The 24,776-nt window shown below is 45.4% G+C and overlaps 1 protein-coding gene across 3 annotated transcripts in view; it reads left to right on the top strand.

Annotated features, from left to right (window-relative positions):
- Window positions 1-11,486: 11,486 nt before the first annotated feature.
- LOC115265418 (uncharacterized) overlaps window positions 11,487-24,776 on the top strand; it is a 62,505-nt gene continuing 49,215 nt past the window's right edge. The window contains exon 1 of one of the 3 annotated variants that reach the window (XM_062854404.1): window positions 11,487-11,934. The gene's annotated coding sequence lies outside the window, so the exon portion shown is untranslated. Of the gene's footprint in view, window positions 12,092-24,776 lie in introns of all 3 variants that reach the window. The other 2 variants (XM_029870425.2, XM_029870426.2) reach the window with 2 other exon arrangements.

Below are 24,776 nucleotides of genomic sequence, written 5' to 3' on the forward strand. Positions count from 1 at the left end.
CATGCTCAATCTCGGCGTTGTGCTGGTAGATTACCGCATTCGTTTATGTATGTTCATTATCACACTGAACATGAGTTTGCTGTTTTCCCAGACAAGCAGTCATCACTGTTCACACTTTACAACTTTCTCCCTTTTTAACAATCTTTCCTAGCTGTACTTTTTCATGGTACTTTTAAAACCGTGTTGCGCGTAGTACTTTCGGCTCGTTTGAATAACATTTTATCAGCGCAATCTCTCGAAGCTCGCATTAAGCGCAACTCCTCTAATTCGCTTCATGCACGGTCCGTTCAAACCTGCTGAGAGCGCGGCCATTGTGGCCCGCTTCTAGCGTAGTCTTTTCGACCCGCATTTTGCGCGATTCTGGAGGAATCCGCATTTTGCGCGGTTTCAATCCGCTTCTAGCGCAGCTCATTTGGCTCGCTTTTTTGCGCGGTCTTGTGAGACCCGCTTCTGGCGCAGTCTTTTAGACTCGCATTTTTGCGCGATTCTTGAGGAATCCGCATTTTGCGCGGTTTCAATGAAACCCGCTTCTAGCGCAGCTCATTTGGCTCGCTTTTTGCGCGGGCTCTCGAGACCCGCTTCGAGCGCAGTACATCTGACTCGCTTTAAGCACGGCCATTTTTTTGCCTGCTTCATCAGTTTGTTTTAGATGAATTCTCGATGCTGCTTCCACTATATTTTTTGAGCTAAGTGATTCCTTTCCTTTTTCCTGGTTCGAAGCTTGTGTTGCAGCACAAATATCTGCAACTCCTGGCAGTATCGCCATTGTGCAATTCCGAATAACAATGCGGAAAGGAATCACTCAGCCGATGAGCCGACACACGTCTCGCCTCGCTGATAGAAAGATACTGAATTGTGCGGCATAAAGATGGCGATTGCCGACCGACGCTGGCGTAGCCGCGGGACGCCGACGACGAACGCATATCGACGGCGGAGAGGTGAGCTCTCATTCAGCTCTTGTCACACTTAGCATTGGGTGCTCGTTCGCGCCCACACAACAACTAGTGGTTTGCAATGTTTATCTGCGCCACCTGTATATGTACCTCATTGACTGCGTACTGCTATCGAAGAAAAAGGATTTCTTGGGCGATTCAGGCAAGGAATTTCCTATGCATCAAGATAGGCCTCGGCCTATCTTAAAATATAAATTCCTTCAGATCTGCAAACAGCCCTTTAAGCCCAGTTTCGCGTTCGAAAGGAATCATTCAAGAAATTTCTTGACCGATTCCTGGTAGAAATAGGCAGAAACTTTGTACGGTGACTGCCGTTTGAACTGTCATATTGTGTTTCCAGTTCAAAACCGAATTAGCGACATTTTTTCTTTTACTTCCGCTGCTTTTGCCTTGCGTTATACACTATGTCGGAAGTGGGGCGCTGTATAGGATACCAGGTGTACAATACAGCGCCCCACTTCCGACATTGTGTTTAATGCAAGGCAAAAGCAGCGGAAGTAAAAGAAAAAATGTCGCTAATTCGGTTTTGAGCTGGAAACATAATATCTTCGCAACTGCTTATTGCGATCGTGGCAAAAATTCATAAGATATTTTGATGAATTTCGTTAGTTTTTTCGCTGAGTGTAGCCATCTTCGATACAATATGGACTTACAAGACCTCTATAAAATCACTGCATGAAATTCTCTCCTTCCTTCTCTTTCACTCTTACAGAAATTTTGTAAACAACACGGCCAAGAAACGTCAAAATCCCATCCAATATCAAAACAATGCAGTGCCCTATAAGACTATGGACTTATGCCTGGTTTAGACAGTGCAAGTTGTGGGAAATACCGTGAGCCCAAATAGAATGAATTAAAAAAAAAGAAAATGAATGAAACAAAACAAAATAAATAACGTTGTATTGATTGCCTTATTATGAAAAATTGAAATAAATTGGTAAAGTGCATACCATCCTCACAGTTCAGTTTCAGCGCGATTTACTTTTCCGTGATAGTTGGAGCATTTTCAGCTCCAGGGGTTTCTGCCAACCGATCAAGGCGGAAGTTAGAAAAAAACAGAACAAAAACCGAACCGAACAGCCTACGAAGAATCACGCGAGAGAGTGGGAGAATTTCTTCATAATTGTCGGGTTCGGCATCATGCAACCGGAGTGTGCGAGCTGAGTGAGAAGCAAACGGTCTTTAATGAGAGGAACGGGTACAGCCGCGCATGTGTGTGCGATCATGTGCGTTTCCTCCGTCTCTTTCGCTCTTGTCGGCAGTCGAGAATGTGAGAGTGTAGGTGAGTAAACTCTCCGATCCCTCTTTGAACGATCGGGATCGGGTGCATGACGGAGATCTGTGGTACGATTCGGCATTCAGTTGACGACGCTTGCCACGGACGGGTGCAAATTTTAGTGTTTGGGATGGAACGACGGGAGTACCCCAAGCCAGCCAGATCTGTGGACGCGCAAGAAAATTCGGCCGATGGACACCGCAACGTGGACGTTCCGGTGAATTTTGCTAATGGGCACCAAAACGCGGACGTGACACAAAATTCGGTGGATGGGCACCACAATGGCGCAGCAAACGCTCCCATGCGGTAAGTAGCAGGGAAAAACTGTTGGGTGATTATGTGAAGAATACGGTGTAAGCGGTTAGTGCAGTGATGGTGCAACCGGCATTTGTAGCTAAAAATGGCCGCGAGGGGAAACAAAAGGTGTCGAATGGATGAAATTTGCTGGAGTCAAGCGGAATCGTGGAAGGGACACACTATGGAAGTTGGAAATGGATTATGTAAATTGCGAACGTGTTCCAACGGAGGAGTGACATAAGGGTGGCTGAACTATTGAATGCTTTCCGACGGAAGGGCGGAAATACGTCGGGATGAAAAATATGGAATAGATGGTGGGGCAAATGTCAGTGGAAAGTCGATCAGATGGAAACGTGGTAGTAAAATTTTAAAATTATCAAGACTTAATACGCAAAGCATAGCAACCATTCCGACGGAAGGGCGGAACTGGAATAACGAGACTATTGAGTGCTTTCCGACGGAAGGACGGAAAAGCGCTGTGTTTCAAATATATATATTTGCTTTTTTTTGACGGAAGGGTAAAAAAGTAGTTTTGTCGAAATTTGAAAAAAAAAGTTCAAAAATAAATGAGCGGCATGAGAAAAAGAACAATGATTTTAACATATCTGAATTTACAGTGTTCAAAGGTGGAAAAAATGTGAAAACAAATGGTTTCGGGTTAAATAAAAATGGCTCAACGTAAATTATTGTTCAGACTGGACGCCAAGAGAAAGATTATATGGGGTCTCAAATCAGCGTAGAAATTAAAGCTTTTAGAGAACGCGTGTGCCAGAAACAAGAAGTGATGTTTGATAAAACGAGACGGGGCTTTTTATTGGTATCCATAGTATGGATTTGGAAGTGATGTACGATCGCGTGGATATTGTTGAAAAATGAATTTTATTCTATGTTTGTATTGCAATCATCTTGCATTCCACTGTATAATGCATAATTCTTGGATACTAAAAGTAACGCTAAGAGAAAATTGATGTGATCGATAATGAAAGAAAGTTCCAGAAGACACAGTCTTAGTGAATAGAATGGAATAATTTGTACTGCATAGAGAAAAATTGGTTAGATGTGGTTTTAAAATTGGACATATAGATGCACAATTCTTACGCTTTGTACATAAGATACTAAGAGAAATTTTTTATTTGATTGTTTCAGCGAGCCAACGTCAAAGAAGAAGAAAGTTAAAGTCGCTAAGGCGTCTAAGACGACGGACAAATCATCGAAAACCGACAAGTTCAAAGCATTAAGTAAGGAGCTGGAGGAATCTAAGGCTCGTATGTTAGCTTTGGAGGAGGCGCTGGCACGAGAACGTGCGGAAAAGGAGGCTTTGAAAGCACGTGCGGACATTTTGAACAATAGTCGATGTGTTGTCGAGGAGAGCAGCGTTGACTTCGATGGAGCGCCAAGACCATGTAGTACTCGTCGAGCAGCAACGGTGACGAACGCCGAAGAAACTCGTTTCATGTCATCGGTGACCCAGCTTTCAGTGTCCTCGCTGAACGTCCCGGAGTGTGTTCCACTGGCGGACGACGATGACATCAACAGACACTCTTTTGAGATGTGGAAGGACCTGTTGATCGACTCGATGAAGTTGGCAGGGATTCAAGATGAAGAAACCAGATTCACCCTGTTCAAAATCAAGGCCGGGCCCCGACTACTTGGGGTATTCAAGAACACAAGCTCCACCGAGGATGCTCCCTCTGCAGAAACACAGCCGTTTGCCAATGCAATGCACCGTTTGAAAGCCTACTTCGGTTCGGGGTCAGACATTATGTTGCAGAGGAGAAAACTTGCGCTAATGTCCCAGAAACCAGATGAGTCTGATCTGCAGTTCGTCAATCGCGTTGCAGCAACCGCACGGCTATGTGAATTCAGTACAGGAAAAGAGTTCGAAGAAATCACCGGAACAGTCGCAGGACAGGCACGAAATCGTGATGTACGGACAGCAGCGCTACGAATCCTGAACAAAGGGGGTTCAATCACTGACTTGGCCGATAAAGTTCGCGAGATCGAAACCATTCGACTAAACGAGGAGTACTACAGGCAAAAACACATTCAGTCAGAGCCGGCAGTCATTGCACCGATAAGAGCAGATTATCCCAGGAACCAAGCAGCCCGTGGTCGTTTCCACCCGTATCAGTCGGCGCCTGCTTTCAATTCTCGGGGCAAATCACGTTTCGGAGAATTCGCTAGTCAACGCAACACCCGTCGTGACACGCCCGGGCATCGAGGAACAAACTATGACCGCGGAGAACGATGCTGGAGATGTGGAAACGTGTACCACTTGCCTTCGGAATGTCCAGCCATTGACAAGATCTGTCGAAACTGCAGCAAAGTTGGTCATTTTCAAAGAGTTTGCAGGGCTCCATTCAGACCGGCTGTGATGAACGAGTTCAAATCGGAAATACCAGAAGCGAGCATCAAGAAGGTAGCAGCAGTCGAAGAGATGGATGTGGAACCAAAACCGGAGAATGTAAGTGATGTACCCGGAAATTAATGATAATGTATACCGATATTTGATTTTTATACCTGTGACAGCATTCATAGGCGTTGTCGTTTAATTTGTTTCATGATTGATTTCGTTTCATTGTTTAATCTATCAAAATAATTTGATATGCTTTCATTTATTGAATAAAATGAATTCAAACAATAAATTTATAGCATCTTTTATTTAATTAAAAGTTATTCCATGTAAACAAGGTCTGAAATAAGTTAGTCGTCAACGGTATTATTGGAAATCAATAGCATCAGTATTCGAAGAAAGATCTATGCGTTCACTGTTAATTAGTGTTTATTCCATCACAGGTTGAGATCGCAAAACTGGCTCAAGAGGTGTCTCCTATGACTGTTTTGAAGGACGAAGGAATAATAGCAGCCACGGTTGCAGGAATGCAGTGTGAATTTTTAATTGATTCGGGCGCACATGTGAATACATTCACAAATACGTTATTTCAAAAGCTAATGAGCAAGACAGATTACAGCAGCTCCGTATATAACCTTAAAAATCAAGCAGATAGATCCCTCCGCGCATATGCCACAGCAGGTGAAATTGCGGTTATTGCTACTTTCGAAGCACATCTTTTCATTTCGGACGATCGACCGATACTGATGGAAAAGTTTTATGTGGTAGACGAACGGCGTTCGTTGTTGAGTAGGCCGACAGCTACTCGATATTGCGTGCTGATGCTTGGAATGAAAGTCCCAGTAACGTTCAACGAAGACAAAAGCGTTTCTTGGGTCGATGCAAGATTACATTCAGCGGACATATTGTCCGTTTCTGGTAGCACTCCGTTCCCGAAGTTCAATATACCACCAGTAAGGATCAACTACAACAAGGACGTGGCCCCTTGCCGCAATATATTCACCAACATTCCGTTAGCGATAAAACCGATGGTGCAACAGAGATTAAACCAATTGATGGCAGCAGATATTATTGAGCCCGTGTCTGACGAAATGGACAAGTCCTTTTGCTCATCGGTGCTTGTTGTCCCAAAGGGTGGCGAAGACTTCAGACTGGTTATTGACCTCAGAGGTCCAAATCAGTACATTTACCGAACACCATTTGTAATGCCTACCCTAGAAAAGATCCTTGCGGAATTGGATGGCGCTCGTTGGTTTTCGACAATTGATTTGTCGAACGCGTTTTATCATGTCGAATTGGATCAACAGTCGCGCCATTTGACAAATTTCTACACGGAATTTGGAGTATACCGGTGCATTCGACTTCCCTTCGGATTATGTAATGCCCCTGACATATTCCAGGAAGTTTTGGAGAAGAACATCCTGGGTGGTTGCAAGGGGGTAGTCAACTATTTGGATGATGTTTTAGTTCACGGGAAGACGAAAGAGGAACACGATGCCAATCTCGCAGAAGTACTAGCCCGTTTCCAGAGCCACAACGTCCAACTCAACGATTCGAAGTGCGTTTACGGGAGCCAAACAGTGAAGTTTGTGGGCTTCATCTTGACCCCAGATGGATGGATGGTAGAAGGCGATAAAATAGACGCCATAAAGAATTTCAGGAAACCAACAACCTGTTCCGAGGTTAAAAGCTTCTTGGGCCTCGTAACATTCACAGACAAGTTCATTCGAAATCGTGCGGATAAGACAGAGAACCTACGAAAACTGGCTAACTCAGTATACTTTTATTGGACTTCGGAAGAGGAACGGGAGTTTAACTTTTTGCGGAATGATGCGTTAAACGACATTACGAAACTTGGATACTACAGTGTCACGGACGATGTTGAGCTATTTGTAGATGCCTCTCCAACGGGACTGGGAGCAGTAGTAGTGCAACACAACTCTGAGGGCACCCCAAGGATTATTGCATGCGCGTCAAAAGCATTAACTGCGCCCGAGAAACGCTACCCACAAACGCAAAAGGAAGCGTTAGCCGTTGTGTGGGCGGTAGAGCGTTTTTCGTACTATCTCTTAGGTCGCTTCTTCGTCATCCGTACAGATTCGGAGGCCAATGAATTTATATTCAGTTCGCAACATCGGTTGGGTAAAAGAGCGGTCTCCCGGGCTGAATCATGGGCGTTGAGACTCCAGCCATACGATTTCGAGATCAAGAGAGTACCTGGAGAGCAAAATGTGGCGGACGCCCTTTCAAGGTTAGTAACCATTCAGTGACACATAGAACAGGGGTTAGGGTAATATAATATACCGTTTATCGTTTAGATTGATCCAGGATACTCAGAATCCCATTCCCTTTGAGGAGGAAGACTCTAACAACTTTCTGTACACGTTAGATTCCGGGTGTATGGAAATCACATGGGATGAAATCGAACAATTCTCTGGACAAGACGATGAGCTGATGAATGTGAAGGAAGCAGTAAAAAAGAACTGGTGGCCGAAACATTTGCAAAAATTTGAGGCCCACAAGAAAGAGCTACACATCTTGGGAGATCTCATATTTAAGAGCGAAAGTACGGTTCTTCCGAAAGCTTTGCGAAATAAGGCTATGAATTCGGCTCACGGGGGTCATGTTGGCGAGGTCGCAATGAAAAGAATCATGCGCAGATTCTTTTGGTGGCCAGGCATGTCACAGGATGTAGTACAGTTTGTGAAAAGTTGCGAAACTTGTGCAGTACTGGCTCGTAAAAACCCACCTCTACCGTTGTCCAGTAGAGAGCTTCCGGAAGGCCCCTGGGAGATCATCCAGATTGATTTTCTTTCCATTCCTGGGACTGGAGTGGGCACATTTTTGGTGGTTGTTGACACTTATTCTCGATATTTGTCAGTAATCGAGATGGGCCACACCGATGCGAACAACACCAACAGAGCACTTTGCCAAACTTTCCGGACTTGGGGTTTCCCAACGATTATCCAAAGCGATAATGGGCCGCCGTTCCAAAGCTCGGTTTTCATTGAGTTTTGGGAGGAGAGAGGAGTGAAAATCCGAAAATCGATACCTCTCTGTCCGCAGACAAATGGAATAGTCGAACGGCAGAACCAGGGTCTGATCAAGGCGGTAGCTTCCGCAAAATTGGACGGCGTAAACTGGCGAGAAGCATTACAACTTTACGTCCACAAACATAATACATTGATTCCTCATTCTCGGCTAGGCGTTACGCCTTTTGAGCTGTTGGTCGGGTGGAGGTATCGAGGCACCTTCCCTAGCCTGTGGAGCGGGTCGGAAACAAAGCAATTGGATCGATTGGATGTAAGGGAGCGAGACTGTGAAGCCAAGTTTCTGAGCAAGCAGTACCCTGATAAAAAATATCATAAAAATACGATAAATTTTATTGTTACAACACCATTTTTTCGAAAAATATTCACCATCAAACGTATTGTAATTTACACGGTACACTCACCATCACCCCTATTGTTCTATACCATTCGGCGAATGGTAAATGGCACTTTTACAATAAAAAATGGTGGTCGTTATGTATCTTAACCATAAAATTTTGAGAAAATTTTCATACACTTTTTCGCGAAAAACAATAGAATGTATTGTGTTTTAATGAGACATTTTTAGGGCAATTTTCAAAAGAAAACAATATATCTTAATGATTTTTTATTGTTTTTACAATACAAATACAATTAATTGAATGGCGTCAAATGAATCGTTGTTACAATAAAAATACAATAATATTTGTTGTTATTTGTAAGCAGTTTTCGCTTTTGAAAATCCATAGAATTTAAATTTCCCGCTAACATTTATATCCAGCATTTACGAGCACTAACGGCCGCCAGAATGATATGCACATTTTATGATAAGTGTCAAACACTCTGATGTCTGTCTGGTATGTGTTGCTTGGCAGCTGTTGATGAGATCTATCATCAATCTTTTCAAATAACTGCCAAATATCACAAGTCAGACCTCAGGTCGTATGATCCATACCATAAATCGTTCACAATTCATGTGGCCATTAGTATCTGTAAATGCTGAAGAAAAATTTTACCAAGAAATATGAATTCTTTGGTTTTTCAAAGGCGAAATCTGTTTACATAACAACAAATATTATTGCATGTTTATTTTAACATCGGTTCAATTGACCCCATTACACAAATTGTATTTGTATTGTTATCAATGGTAGTTTACTGTTTACTAGTTTCCTTTAATTTATTGGAAAACATTAGTAAAATCATTGTTCATCTTTTTCTCGTCTTAACGTCCTCACTTGGCTAAAACCTGCTTTTCAGCTAGTTTTTTATAAGTACTTCTTCAGTTATTCATTGAGAGCTTCCTCTGCCAACACGGCTTGACGTCTGTCAGTCGTTGAAGTTTCAGCGAATAACATTCGATAACCGAAACATCTACTGTACTCAAATTTAAAACAAAAACGCGAAAACTTAAAAAAAATATGTCAAGTGATTTTGTATTTGATTATACAAACCTGATCCAAGCAACAATAATATTTATTGTTATTTATTTGTTACTAATTGTTTTTAAGTGTAATTGAGAAATAAACTCTTTTTTAATAAAAGGTCCATGAGAACTTTGCAGGCAACTTTGCAACTATATAAAAACCAATTAAATTAATGTTTACTGATAATAACTTTAAATGATTATAGAACTATTGAAAAACAATCGAATCAATTAGTCACTAATAAAGCTAATGTTCACTTATTGTACGAACTATATGGGCTTGATTTCTATTGTAAAAAGTAACAATATATCTACTATGAGTTTTATTGTGAACAATAAAACCAGTCATATGTTAATAATATTTACCATGTAATGAATGGTCATTTTTTATCCGGGTATGCAGACTTAGCACATGGGGCCAAAGAATCTGATATTCGCATCGGTGACACGGTATTGATGGCTCAACAAAAGAAATCGAAGGTAGATCCAACATTCTCATCGGAACGTTTTACTGTAATAGCAAGGCAGGGAGCTAAAGTTGTTCTGGTCAACAGTGGGAACGTTCAATATACCAGAAACGTTCAGGATGTGAGGAGAGCCCCATTGAATCATCACACAAGCCTCGAAGAGATTACAGGTGAAACCCAGCCCGCCCTTGAGGAGGGTGCAAGCCACTCTCCAGCGAACACTGGAAGAACCGATGACACAACTACAAGAGTTTTACGACAACGCGATACTCTGCGGAAACCGGCGAAGCTTGATGACCGTTTTGTGTATAATATTTACTGTTGAGAGTAGAGACGGGATGGAATGTGGGAAATACCGTGAGCCCAAATAAAATGAATTAAAAAAAAAGAAAATGAATGAAACAAAACAAAATAAATAACGTTGTATTGATTGCCTTATTATGAAAAATTGAAATAAATTGGTAAAGTGCATACCATCCTCACAGTTCAGTTTCAGCGCGATTTACTTTTCCGTGATAGTTGGAGCATTTTCAGCTCCAGGGGTTTCTGCCAACCGATCAAGGCGGAAGTTAGAAAAAAACAGAACAAAAACCGAACCGAACAGCCTACGAAGAATCACGCGAGAGAGTGGGAGAATTTCTTCATAATTGTCGGGTTCGGCATCATGCAACCGGAGTGTGCGAGCTGAGTGAGAAGCAAACGGTCTTTAATGAGAGGAACGGGTACAGCCGCGCATGTGTGTGCGATCATGTGCGTTTCCTCCGTCTCTTTCGCTCTTGTCGGCAGTCGAGAATGTGAGAGTGTAGGTGAGTAAACTCTCCGATCCCTCTTTGAACGATCGGGATCGGGTGCATGACGGAGATCTGTGGTACGATTCGGCATTCAGTTGACGACGCTTGCCACGGACGGGTGCAAATTTTAGTGTTTGGGATGGAACGACGGGAGTACCCCAAGCCAGCCAGATCTGTGGACGCGCAAGAAAATTCGGCCGATGGACACCGCAACGTGGACGTTCCGGTGAATTTTGCTGATGGGCACCAAAACGCGGACGTGACACAAAATTCGGTGGATGGGCACCACACAAGTGACTTGATTCAAGTCAATGGAAAAAGCCCACTTGAATGCGAATTGAACGTGTAAACACCACCATTCATCTCACTTGAGCAACTGACTTGACTTGAACGAAAGTTGAACATGTTGAACTTTTTCATGCAAGTCGACCGAAATCGTCTCACTTGCCCCGTCTAAACCCGCGATTCATCTGAGCTGAATTCAAGTCAGTGAAATGAATTCAATTCAGTTTGCTTACGCTCCGCACGAGTTGAACAATGTAAACACTTGCTTCAACTGAAATGCATTCAAGTGAACACTCAAGTCATTTGCTCAGTCTAAACACACCATTCATTGGATTGAACATTTTTGAGAAGTTAGCAAGTGAAATGATCGTTTCAGTTGAACAATGTAAACTAGGCATTACTGAAATTCGCCCTATTCGCAAATTGCTCCGAATACCGCTATCCTATCCCTCCAGAATGCACAGACCTATTTTTGTGTTGACAACTCTGTCAAACAAACAAAAAAAAATGTTTTGACTTTTCGGAGCGTCTGTGTTGGTGTGAGTGCACGCGAAATCGAAACGCACGCAAGCCGCCGAGCAGCAAAAACAGCAAAAACAACAACAAACTTGCAACCAGCAGCAGAGCAGAGCAGTAAAGTTTTCTTACAACACACCAAGTTCAGTGTGTGTTCTTCGCGTTCGGCTGACTGACTGTTTTGTGGTGTGCTCCGATCCGCGGCGGTCCCGTACGGTCCTCGGTGTGTGCGGCGGCGGCGGTGAGAAGAATCACCTCCCCCAGCAGAAGAGGAGAAGGAAAGAGTGAAGAAGCAGGCAGCCGAGCCAGCAGCAGCAGCAGCAGAGCTCTCGGTCTCGGTCGCAGGCAAAAGCAGAATAAGTAAAAAGACTAAACGCCGTTCTTTTTAATGGCTGCCTGAAAATTTGGACTGAAATTCGAGTGAAAAGTGACTGAATTGGTGAAGAATCATGTTTTAAACGGTGAATAAAGTGCGGAAAAGTGTTACAGTGAAGTGTTTGATTGAATCGAGCCGTTTTTCGACCCGGACCTGGTCCGATTTGAGGTAAAAGCATCGATTTTTGATCTTGCTTGTATTTTTTTCCTATCGGCCCTCCCCGTTCACGGTCGATTGCTTGGCGATTATTATTGGCGTTCTGCGAAAAATGCTCATCGGTGGTGCGTAGCTGCTGGGGCCGCAGGCTGTGCCCGGATTTGTGCGGGTGAGTTGATGGAGGTGAAATTTGCTGATATCGGCACTTCCCGGGAATTTGGACCCTGCCGACGACGATGGCGGCGGCACACGAGCATTGTATGGCAAGATGGCAACTTTTGCGCTCGTCCTCTCGAGTGCCAGCCACCAAAATGGGGAGTTGGCTCAATTTTCTGCCGGGGCTGCCTCTCTTCCACCGGGGCAGCAGGACACCCCCGGCAGCAGAATTAGGGTTTATGAGGCACTCAAAGTATTCAGGGAAACTTTTCCAAATGTGGCAAAAAATAATCAATAAGTTCACTTTGTCATTGCTAGTTGTTGAATATTTAATTAATGTTTGTTCTGATTCAGAATAGACGTAGTGAATCTCTTTCTTTATGCAATATTTGTTTTGCAATCTTCCTCTTCCAGTTTTAGTGAAAATCACTCGTTTCTCAGTCATCATGCTTCATCGTAGTAAACGCAGAATTAAATATACCTAAATTGATTTTTCCAAGCCTACTTATAGTTCTTGTGTGCAGTGTGGAGAGAAAGTCTTTCAAGCGGAGCAAATCATTCCTCCGCCTGCTTGGTTTGCATTATTATATGTGCATTGCATTCAATGTTTCACCTTTATTTGTTTAGTATTATTCCCCGTATCTACTTCTGGCTGTGGCTGTGCTCTCTGGGGCCCAGCTCTGCCATTATTGGTAGTAGTGGTGCAGCAGCAGCAGCAGAAATTGCTAGCTTTCCGCTGGCGTTTTTGTTCTTTTTTTGCGTTCCGCAGCAACTTCTATGTGCATTTTTGCTTTGGTTGGATGTTCGGCATTTCGATTGATTACAAGGGTTTAGTTGAAGTGGGAACAGCAAATTATGAAATACAAAAAAAAATAAGATTAATAAAGTTTATAATAAGGGGATTCACTTAACAGCGTAAACTGCTAATTAATTATCCTGATTAAACGTCGCGATCATCAAGGCAATCTTGGATTATTTCATTCACAATTTCATGAAACATATGACGGATTTCGCGCCAACTCGAACAAATGTAGGCAGCACCCTCTCAGATTACAACGAAACTTTCTTGGTGTGTAGACCTTGCCCAGATAAGCCACTTTGCATACTCATTTTTCTATTTTTTTTCTCGACTGACTTTTGAAAAGGGCTAAACTTTTTTTATGGATTTTTTAAAAATGTTTTTAATCAAAAAATGACTACTCCTACAAAAAAGTGTTGTATGGGTGATTATCACAAAATAAGTCAAATTTTAAGAAAAAAATACTGAAAAAAATCCAAAATGAGCCCTACACTGAAAAAAATCATTTCTAAAAATTCAAAGTTGATTTAAAAAAAACACCTTTTTTGATTTTGATGAAATTTTGTCTCAAGACAGGTAATTATGTTCCTTACCAACCGTCCACACATCACAAGATGGGCACTTTTAAGGAAAAAAAGTTTTTCTAACAACAACTTTTTCTTGTTCGAATGATTTTTTTTCAGTGTATTTTGTTATCAACAATAAAACCAGTGAAGGCCATAACAATCCCAGAATCCAATGAAACTCAATTTTCTAGGAGATTTTGTGTTATTTATTCAATCATTTGGAAGGGTTTTCCTATACATAAAAACTTCGCAATATTACAAATGTATTTTCTTAGGAAATGTAATGTTTGATCGCAATATGTATTGAAGTGCACTTTTAAATATACAATTATTTATAATTATGATTTTTTCAAATATATATGTGTGTCTTAGAGCCAATTTCAAACATGTTCTTTTCTATTTTTTCCGATCATACTAAATATTTTTGGTTCATCTTCTGAATTAGAATACCTGTTTGCCTTTACTTTGTCGCCAGGAATAGGCAAAAAACTATGGAATTTCTGAGTGCCTGGTATTGTTTTGGCGTTATTATATATTTCTTCGTGTTGGGGGCAACCCTACGCCACTGGTATCCGATAGCGCACAACCTCGTGCTTTCTTCCGTCAAAGTTCTGTCAGACGCTGATAGATGTCAGTTGCCAAAATTCCTGCTAATCATTCTCAACACCATTCTTTGCATTACACGAAAAAGGCAGAGTAAAAAGTATTTTGTAAGATCCTTTAATTCATGAATTCAGTCCGTCATCCTATTGCCAACATCGAGAATTCCAACTAGGAGACCAATTTTTGAGCTCACTTAACCACAAAAACGGTGTGCTACAAAACCCTCCGAAAACGTCCGAAACGTTCCAACAAACTCAAAAATTGTTGCGAATCACATCGGAACAGGCCAATTAGGATGCCGGAGACCGACTGTTTCGATTGCCAGGTGTGTGAATTGCCCAACAACATAGACGATATGGTGCAATGCGAAGGCTGCCTCAAGTGGTCGCATTTCGGATGTGTGGGATTCGACGACGGGAAGAAGGAGGACCACTGGAAGTGCTCGGATTGTGTCGCCAAGTCAACATCATGTGGCGCCGCCGGAGAACCCAGTGGACTAACCCGTAGCGAGCAGCAGCAATCAAACGGCTCACCTCAGGGCGCAGGATCGATGAGTGAGATTGCCCGGCTTAACCTCAAACTGCTAGAAGAGCGAAAGGCCGTCTTGCTTAGGGAGATCGAACTACAGCAGGCGGCCCAGCTCGAGCAGCGGAAGCTACAGTTGGAGAAGGAGGTTTGGAAGGCAAGGTACGACATAGTGAACGGGAGGTGTGAAGAAACCAGCGTTGAAGCGGAATCCAGTGGTCTTGGAGACTGGATGAGTCGGTTGGACCAGGTCGCTGTCAGCCAGAATCAGCAATTCTCTGCTCCGGCGAGTACGGTGACGGTCCCGACGATTTCTGGGACAAGGCTGCAGCAACCCTCGGCTGGGGGAACAAGACCAACACCGCAGGTTGTGCGGACATGCCTACCGACTAGCACGTCTGTCTTCGGGAGCGAATCAGGGTCAATTTCCCAACCACCTTCCAACGCGCTGGCTTCACAAGCTAACCGAGCCCCCCTACCTGCGAGTGCGTATGCGGCGGGACAAGCTACCAGTTTTATGCGTGATTTCCAACCTGGAGGAGGAGCGAACCGTCCGGGATCGTCGACGCCGATCACTAATGCGAATTGGGTCAACCCTATGGCGGGTCTCACCAGCTCCACCCAGTGTTTGCCACCATCCATCAGCTCGGTGGAACAGCTAGGAAGCCACCCGATGCAATCGGGATACGTAAGCCAACCGTGTCAGGTAACGAATAGCATAAGTAATTACGTACCAGTAGGGCAGGTAGCTTATCCGCAATATGCTAGTGTAGGGCTAGGTAATCTCCATTTGGGTTCAATAAACGCACCTAATTCCTACACTCCTCACCCCCTCCCAACGAATCTTCCTCAAAACAACCCATACATCTCGCAAGCGTCTTTCGGTGCTCAAACCATTCCCGCCGCGAATGTCGACAACTCGACTCCGACCGCTCGACAACTCGCCGCGCGGCACGTTATGCCTAAAGATCTCCCGTCGTTCAGTGGTAATTCAGAAGAGTGGCCAATGTTCATTAGTGCCTTTAACACCTCCACGGAAGCGTGCGGATACAGCAACGTAGAAAATCTTGGCCGACTTCAACGATGCCTGAAAGGTGGGGCCTTGGAGGCGGTTCGCAGCCGTTTACTACTGCCTTCATCGGTGCCGCAAGTGATTCAGACGTTGCAGATGCTGTATGGGCGCCCGGAACAAATAATCTACGCGTTGCTCCAGAAGGTACGAGAGGTTCCGGCACCGAAAGCGGACAATTTGTGCACAGTTGTAGCCTTCGGGATGGCAGTGCAGAACTTCTGCGAACATCTGGAGGCGGCTGGACAAATTCTACACCTCTCAAATCCAGTGTTACTTCAGGAGCTCGTGGATAAGCTTCCAGCGAACTTGAAGCTCGAGTGGGTAGCATTCAAGCGGCAATTTGCGATGGTTGACCTCCGGGTTTTCAGCCGATACATGGCCAATCTTGTGTCAGCAGCCGCTGAAGTCACCCTAACGTTGGATCCGAAGAGTGCAAAGCTGAAGAAGGAAGAGAAGCCGAAAGGTTTCGTGAACGCACATGCTACGTCATCTGAGAAACCAAAAGTGGAGCCGACGAAGGTGGTTTCCTCAATCACCTGTCTTGCCTGTGGGGATCCAGATCATCGAGTGAAGGAGTGCAAGGTCTTCAAGAAGATGGATCCCGATGACCGTTGGAAAGTGGTCCAGAGCCATTTTCTCTGCCGGATCTGCCTCGGAAAGCATGGCAGGAAGCCATGTCGGTCCGCGGCTCGTTGTGACGTGCAAGGCTGCCAAATGCGTCATCATCCGCTCCTGCACTCCGAGTCGGGAAATTCTCCGGCCGCAGCAAAGCCGGCGCCACAAGGAGGCGAGGTGCCACGGAAAAGTCCTACCGAAGGTGTAAACACTCATCACACCCAAAGTTCCACGCTATTCCGCATGCTGCCAGTGCGGCTTTTCTGCAAGGGACGTAGTGTGGAAACATTAGCCTTTATCGACGAGGGTTCGTCCGTCACGCTCTTGGAAAAGAGCCTAGCCGATTCTCTTCAGGCCGAAGGAGCGGAGATGCGTCTCTGCCTAACTTGGACGAGTAATATCAGCCGCGAAGAGGAAGGTTCGCGTCAAGTGGAGGTGGAGATTTCTGGTATCGGAGGAGGCAAACGATATTCGTTGAAGGACGTCCGGACTGTGGAATCCCTAGCGCTACCGGCCCAAACATTGCGCTACAAAGAACTGGCTGATCGGTTCGACCACCTGCGAAATCTGCCAGTTACGGACTTCGAATCCACAACCCCAGGAATACTCATCGGAGCAAAGAATACCCATATCACCGCCACCCAACAAATACGAGAAGGTCGCGTAGGAGAACCAATAGCGGCGAAGTCTCGCCTTGGATGGGCAATCTACGGATCGATGCCAAACGGATCAAGCTTTGCGAGTTGCAATTTGCATATTTGTGGGTGTGGTGCTGACGATAGTTTGCACGAGCTAGTCAAGAAGTATTTCACGGTGGAAAACGTGGGCGTCTCGGTGGATCAGAGTCCTGAGTCCGACGAGGACAAACGGGCGAGGGCACTGCTCGAAAAGACAACCAGGCGAGTTGAAGGCGGATTCGAGACCGGGCTACTTTGGCGTTACGACTACGTAGAGTTTCCAGATAGTTACGCAATGGCGGCGAGACGGTTACGGTGCCTGGAAAGGCGCTTCAACGCGGATCCTGTATTGTTCGAGTGTGTTCAGCGCCAGATCACGGAGTACCAACAGAAGGGGTACATTCACCAGGCCACGAGGGAAGAGTTGGCAGCTGTCGACCAGAGAAAGCTGTGGTACCTCCCGGTTGGAATAGTAAGGAATCCGAAGAAGCCGAACAAGATTAGAATTGTGTGGGATGCAGCAGCAGTGGTGGACGGTGTCTCGCTAAACAGCATGTTGCTGAAAGGGCCGGATTTGGTGCAACCTCTTCCCGACGTTCTTTGCGGATTTCGAGAACGGAGAATCGCCGTGGTGGGCGATATTATGGAGATGTTCCACCAACTTAAAATACGGCGAGAAGATCGATATAGCCAGCTTTTTCTCTGGCCCGGTGAAATCGGAAACTCTCCCCGGATCTTCGTCATCGACGTGGCGACATTTGGCTCCACCAGCTCCCCATGCTCGGCGCAATATGTGAAAAACTTGAACGCAATCGAGCACTCAGAGAACTACCCAAGGGCGGCGGAGGCGATCGTGCGTCGGCACTACGTCGACGATTACCTGCAGAGTTTTGACAGCGAGGAAGAAGCGTGCCAGGTCATAGATGAAGTCAAGCTGGTGCATCGGCAAGGCGGGTTCATCATTCGCAACTGGCTCTCGAATTCATCCACAGTTCTCCAACGGATCGGGGAAACCGACGCCGGTTCGATGAAGATAGTCAGCGAAAGCGGTTCACAAATAGAGCGTGTGCTGGGCATGCAGTGGAAGGCAACTGAGGATGTCTTCGTATTCTCCAACGAAGTCGACTTGGCGACCGTTACTCCCACCAAGCGAGGAATCTTGCGCTGCGTGATGAGCCAGTTCGACCCGCTGGGACTCCTTTCGCATTTCCTCATCCATGGTCGTGTTATTATTCAGGACATCTGGCGAACCAAAGCCGGTTGGGACGATATGGTAGAAGAGCCCATCTTGGAGCGTTGGCGACTATGGACGTCGAAGTTCAAGGAGCTCGAGGAGATTCGAATCCCACGCGCCTACTTCCCGGGCGTGGCAGCGTCCAGCATTGAAGACTTGCAGCTCCATATTTTCGTCGACGGTAGCGAGACTGCATACGCATGTGTGGCCTACTTCAGGGCGACCATTCAGGGAGAATACCATTGTGCGCTCGTCGGCGGGAAAGCGAAGGTAGCACCGATAAAAGCGCTTTCGATCCCAAGGTTGGAGCTCCAGGCTGCCTTGATAGGCTGTAGGCTAATGAAGACCCTCTGCAACAGTCACAGTCTGCCGATATCGCAACGAGTGTTCTGGACCGATTCAAAAACCGTGCTGTCCTGGATCCATTCCGACCACCGGCGCTACCGACAATTCGTCGCCTGTAGGATAGGGGAAATCCTCTCGAAATCTAATCCCGCGGAGTGGCGGTACGTGCCATCGAAGGTCAACGTCGCAGACGATGGCACAAAGTGGGGCAGTGGACCAAACTTGAAACCCGACAGTCGTTGGTTGAAAGGGCCAGATTTCTTGTGGAAACCTGAGGAATGTTGGCCACGTCAGGCCGAACCCGAAGCAACCATCATCGAAATTAGATCATGTCATGTCCATCGTTCAACGGAACACAACGAAACCGTCGACTGGAGCCGCTTTTCCAAATTCGAAAGGCTTAATCGGACTGTTGCCTATATCATCCGCTTCGCAGACAACTGTCGGCGGAAGGTGATGAAGCTGCCACTGCAGAGCCTGCATATCACCCAAGAGGAACTCAATAAAGCTGAGAATGTCATCTGGAGGCTGGTGCAACATGCGGAGTTCCCAGAAGAGATGTTCCAACTACAGAAGGCGAAAGAAGGGCAGAAGATGAAGCTTAGCCGAGCCAGCCCGATCTACAAGCTGTCGCCGTTCGTTGATGAGTGCGGTGTAGCTCGAATGGACACGAGAATTGCCGGTGCGATCTTCGTACCGTTCGACACCAGATTCCCGATAATCCTCCCAAAAAGACATCGGCTAACCAATCTAGTCGTGGAAAGGTATCATCGACACTATCTTCACGCAAATAACGAGACGGTGATCAACGAAGTTCGTCAGCGGTTCCACGTCCCGTGCCTACGTGCGCTGGTGAAAAGCTTGTCAAAAAACTGCATGCAGTGTAAGGTGTCCAGAGCCAAGCCTGTGTGTCCGCGTGAGGCTCCCCTACCGAAGGCGCGCCTTAGTCCGTACATTCGGCCCTTCAGTTTTGTGGGGTTGGATTACTTCGGTCCCATTCAGGTCAAGGTCGGGCGCTCTCTGGTCAAGCGGTGGGTGGCGCTCTTTACATGCCTCACCATCCGGGCTGTCCACCTAGAGGTAGTGCATTCCTTGACTACGGAGGCGTGTAAGATGGCAATACGACGGTTCGTAGTACGAAGAGGCGCGCCCCTGGAGATCAGAAGCGACAATGGCACCAACTTCCTGGGTGCGAGTCATGACCTTAAACAGCAGATACAAGAGATGAATCAACAACTATCCGCCGTCTTCACCAACGCTGCCACCAAGTGGGTATTCAACCCGCCATCGGCCCCTCACATGGGGGGTTCATGGGAGAGGCTTGTCAGGTCCATCAAGATTGCCTTTGCGGCCCTAACGACTACCAGAAACCCGGACGACGAGACTCTTCTGACTTTGATGATTGAGGCGGAAGGAATAGTCAACTCTAGACCCCTGACCTGTGTGCCATTGGACGCAGAATCGGAAGCAGCTCTAACGCCGAACCATTTCTTGCTGCTGAGCTCGCAGGGAGTGACTCACCCGCCGGAGGTTATTCCAGATCGCCCGGAGTCCCTCAGGACTAACTGGAGACTGACCACGAACCTGGTGAACCAGTTTTGGAATCGATGGGTGCGGGAATACCTTCCCACTATAGCTGGCCGTACCAAATGGTATGAAGACTCCAAGGAGCCGGAGATCGGAGACCTGGCAATCATCGTTGACCCGTCGATCCGAAACGGATGGCTGCGTGGGCGGATTCTTTCCACAATCAAAGGACGGGATGGACGGTGCAGACAGGTCCTAGTGCAAACCAGCGGAGGAGTGCTACGGCGACCGGTAACTAAGGTTGCCATTCTACGTGTCAAGGCCGCGGACAACGAAGAAGCTGAGGGTAACGCAGGACCACCGGAAGGGATGGACGTGCATTACGGGTCGGGGGATGTTGGGGGCAACCCTACGCCACTGGTATCCGATAGCGCACAACCTCGTGCTTTCTTCCGTCAAAGTTCTGTCAGACGCTGATAGATGTCAGTTGCCAAAATTCCTGCTAATCATTCTCAACACCATTCTTTGCATTACACGAAAAAGGCAGAGTAAAAAGTATTTTGTAAGATCCTTTAATTCATGAATTCAGTCCGTCATCCTATTGCCAACATCGAGAATTCCAACTAGGAGACCAATTTTTGAGCTCACTTAACCACAAAAACGGTGTGCTACAAAACCCTCCGAAAACGTCCGAAACGTTCCAACACTTCGAGATCTTCTGACATTTTAATGTACTGTTCAGTGGATACGTAACAGAAATTTAATTTAGTTATATTTTTATCTGTCTGTACAACTGACCAGTTATATAACTCTCGTGGAGTTGTTATGGTATTTCCATAATCTCGAGCAAGACTTGCTCTCTTTGCCATTCGCTTGAGAGTGCCACCAATAGCATCACATGGACCTTTACCGTGGGACGTTGCAAAAAAATGCCATTCTGCTCTTAATGCATGCTTTGACTGGAATCTACATAGACTAGCAAAGTTCTTCTTATTTTTGTATTGTGATGCTGCCCCATCAGACATAAAATAAATTTTAGAAAAGTTCGTTAATTGTTTCATAAAATCTATCATTTTTTAGATGAACAACTGGACCGCAACTGTATCGTGAGCCATTACTTCCGATATGATAATGAAGCTAACATTTACAAGTTTATTATCTCGTCATACGCCTCCACTTTGCCAACATCCGTTGAATCTCTTCCGAAGATATTTTTTCGAACTGCTTTCGTAATCTGCAATGATTTGTTTATGCGATATTCCATACTTCTCATGTTTCTAGATGAGATTGGCGATAAACTCAATGTTTCAGCAATGGTATTAAACTTCTCAATATTATGGGGACCCTGTAGTTGATCTGTTGACGGAATTGACTCCAATGATGGAATAGATGGTACCATATCTGTAAAATAAAAGTTAAGGTTAACAATATAATAATGAATGCAGTGGAAAGTTAATGATAGTTATTTATGCAACGAATTGCAAAAATGATTTTTTTTCGCACAAGTAGTACATTTATCCAACGAGGCTTGCCGGGTTGGATAAATACGAAGAATACTGAAAAATGTAGTTTTGCAACGAGCTGCAAAATGAGTTATATAAAAGAAGCTAACACGTTGAAGGCTTACTTACCCAGCTCATGTTCGATTTGTTGACCACTCGTTGACGGTTCTGGTTCTGGAACATCATGATGTTGCTGCCCACTAAATGATGGTTGCATAGTTTCGTCGTTTCCATCCGATCGGCGTTTTTTCGTATTCGGGCTTCTGTTGTGACTTATCAATCCACGACATGACTCACAAATACTCATCGATTCGTCGATTTCATGTGTATATCCCATGGAATGAATTTTATCTATCAATCTTAATGACATGCCCCGTAGATTATGACGGTTGCACTTTGGATTGTTTATTTTTGCACTGCACTTGAATTTGTTGAATTTTGATTTATACGATTGATCCATTACTTTTCAGAACTGCCTTTAATAACCAAAGAGAAGTAACACGTTGAATGATACCGGTTCATTTTCTTGTTTTGTTCATATTTGCTTTAGGTACAACTCTTGATTTGTTTTTTTTTTTCGATTAGGTAGTTCGAATCTAATAAATAGCCTTACCTAATAATAGGTAAGAACATGGGGTAGAAACGTTCGGGTAGAAATTACAGCAGCACGTACGAAATGCGTGTTCTAATTGTATATTGTTTCGTACTTCTAGAGTGCTGCTGCGTGAATATGGGTGCATTGCATTGTCGCATATGACACAATTAGTTTCATTGCATTTTGAGATTACTAGATAACCTTCACTGGTTTAGTTTGTTTTTAAAAAAGACACTGAAAAAATAATAATTTGGACATGAAAAAGTTTTTGTTAGAAAAACTGTTTTTCCTTAAAAGTGCCCATCTTGTGATGTATGGACGGTTGGTAGGGAACATAATTACCTGTCTTGAGACAAAATTTCATCAAAATCAAAAATGGTGTTTTTTTTTAATCAACTTTGAATTTTTAGAAATGATTTTTTTCAGTGTAGGGCTCATTTTGGATTTTTTTTAGTATTTTTTTCTTAAAATTTGACTTATTTTGTGATAATCACCCATACAACACTTTTTTGTAGGAGTAGTCATTTTTTGATTAAAAACATTTTTAAAATATGCATAAAAAAAGTTTAGCCCTTTTCAAAAGTCAGTCCAGATAAATTTTGAAGAAACTAAGTATGCAAAGTGGCTTATCTAGTCTTGGTGTACATACCCAGAAAGTTTCGTTGTAATCTGAGAGGGTGCTGCCAACTCCGAATACGTACATACATACATTTATTTGTTCAACATCATTAAGACAAGACATAATCAACAATAGTACGCCACAATACTCGGTTTGTGGCTGCCGCTCTCCATCCTCGGTCGCGCCCAATGCTCGCCAAGTCACGCTCCACCTGGTCCGCCCATCGTGCTCTCTGCGCTCCACGCCTTCTTGTGCCAACCGGATCCGTTGCAAACACCAGCTTTGCAGGGTTGTTGTCCGGCATTCTTGCAACATGCCCTGCCCACCGTATCCTTCCAGCTTTGGCCACCTTCTGGATGTTGGGTTCGCCGTAAAGTGCAGCGAGCTCGTGGTTCATCCTTCTCCGTCACACACCGTTCTCCTGCACGCCGCCAAAGATCGTTCTTAGCACGCGTCGCTCGAAAACTCCGAGTGCTTGTAGGTCCTCCTCGAGCATGGTCCATGTCTCGTGCCCGTAGAGGATCACCGGTCTTATTAGCGTTTTGTACATGGTGCATTTGGTGCGTGGGTGAATCTTTTTCGACCGCAGTTTCTTCTGGAGCCCGTAGTAGGCCCGACTTCCGCTGATGATGCGCCTCCGAATTTCACAGCTCACGTTGTTGTCAGCCGTCAGTGAGGATCCGAGGTAGACGAATTCCTCCACCACCTCGAAAGTATCCCCGTCTATCGTAACATTACTACCCAGACGGATCCGGTCGTGTTCGGTTCCGCCTACCAGCATGTACTTTGTTTTTGAGGCATTCACCACCAGTTCGACCTTTGCTGCTTCGCGTTTCAGGCGGGTGTACAGTTCTGCCACCGTTCCAAATGTTCTAGCGATAATGTCCATGTCGTCCGCAAAGCACACAAATTGACCGGATTTTGTGAAAATCGTTCCCCGGCTGTTGAGCCCGGCTCGTCGCATCACACCTTCCAGCGCGATGTTGAAGAGTAGACATGAGAGTCCGTCACCTTGTCGCAGTCCCCGGCGAGATTCGAATGAACTGGATAGTTCACCCGAAACCCTTACGCAGTTTTGCACACCGTCCATCGTTGCTTTAATCAGTCTAGTCAGCTTCCCAGGAAAGCCGTTTTCGTCCATGATTCTCCATAGCTCTGCGCGGTCGATACTGTCGTATGCCGCTTTGAAGTCGATGAACAGGTGATGCGTTGGGATCTGGTATTCACGGCATTTCTGGAGGATTTGCCGTACGGTAAAGATCTGGTCTGTTGTCGACCGGCCGTTGATGAAACCGGCTTGGTAACTTCCCACGAACTCATTTGTTTTAGGTGACAGACGACGGAAGATGATCTGGGATAGCACTTTGTAGGCAGCATTCAAAATAGTAATCGCCCTGAAGTTCTCACATTCCAAATGGTCGCCTTTCTTGTGTATGGGGCAGATCACCCCTTCCTTCCACTCCTCCGGTAGCTGTTCGGTTTCCCAGATCCTGACTATCAGCCGATGCAGACAGGTGGCCAACTTTTCTGGGCCCATCTTGATGAGTTCAGCTGCGATACCATCCTTACCAGCTGCTTTGTTGGTTTTGAGCTGGTGAATGGCATCCTTAACTTCCCTCAGCGTGGGAGTTGGTTCATTTCCGTCCTCCGCTGCACTGGTGTCGTCGTTCCTTCCGTTGCCGTGGGCTCCCGTGCCTACGTTCTCCACGCCGTTCAGGTGCTGATCGAAGTGCTGCTTCCACCTTTCGATCACCTCACGTCCGTCCGTCAAGAGGCCTCCGTCTTTATCCCTGCATATTTCGGCTCGCGGCACGAAGCCGTTGCGGGATGCGTTGAGCTTCTGATAGAACTTCCGTGTTTCTTGGGAACGGCACAGCAGTTCCATTTCTTCACACTCCGCTTCTTCCAGGCGGCGCTTTTTCTCCCGAAAGAGGCGGGTCTGCTGTTTCCGCTTCTGTTTGTAACGTTCCACGTTCTGTCGAGTCCCTTGCTGCAGCATTACCGCCCTCGCTGCGTTCT

This window comes from Aedes albopictus, chromosome 2 (genome assembly GCF_035046485.1).
Source record: "Aedes albopictus strain Foshan chromosome 2, AalbF5, whole genome shotgun sequence".
In the NCBI taxonomy this organism is placed as follows: Eukaryota; Metazoa; Arthropoda; class Insecta; order Diptera; family Culicidae; genus Aedes; species Aedes albopictus.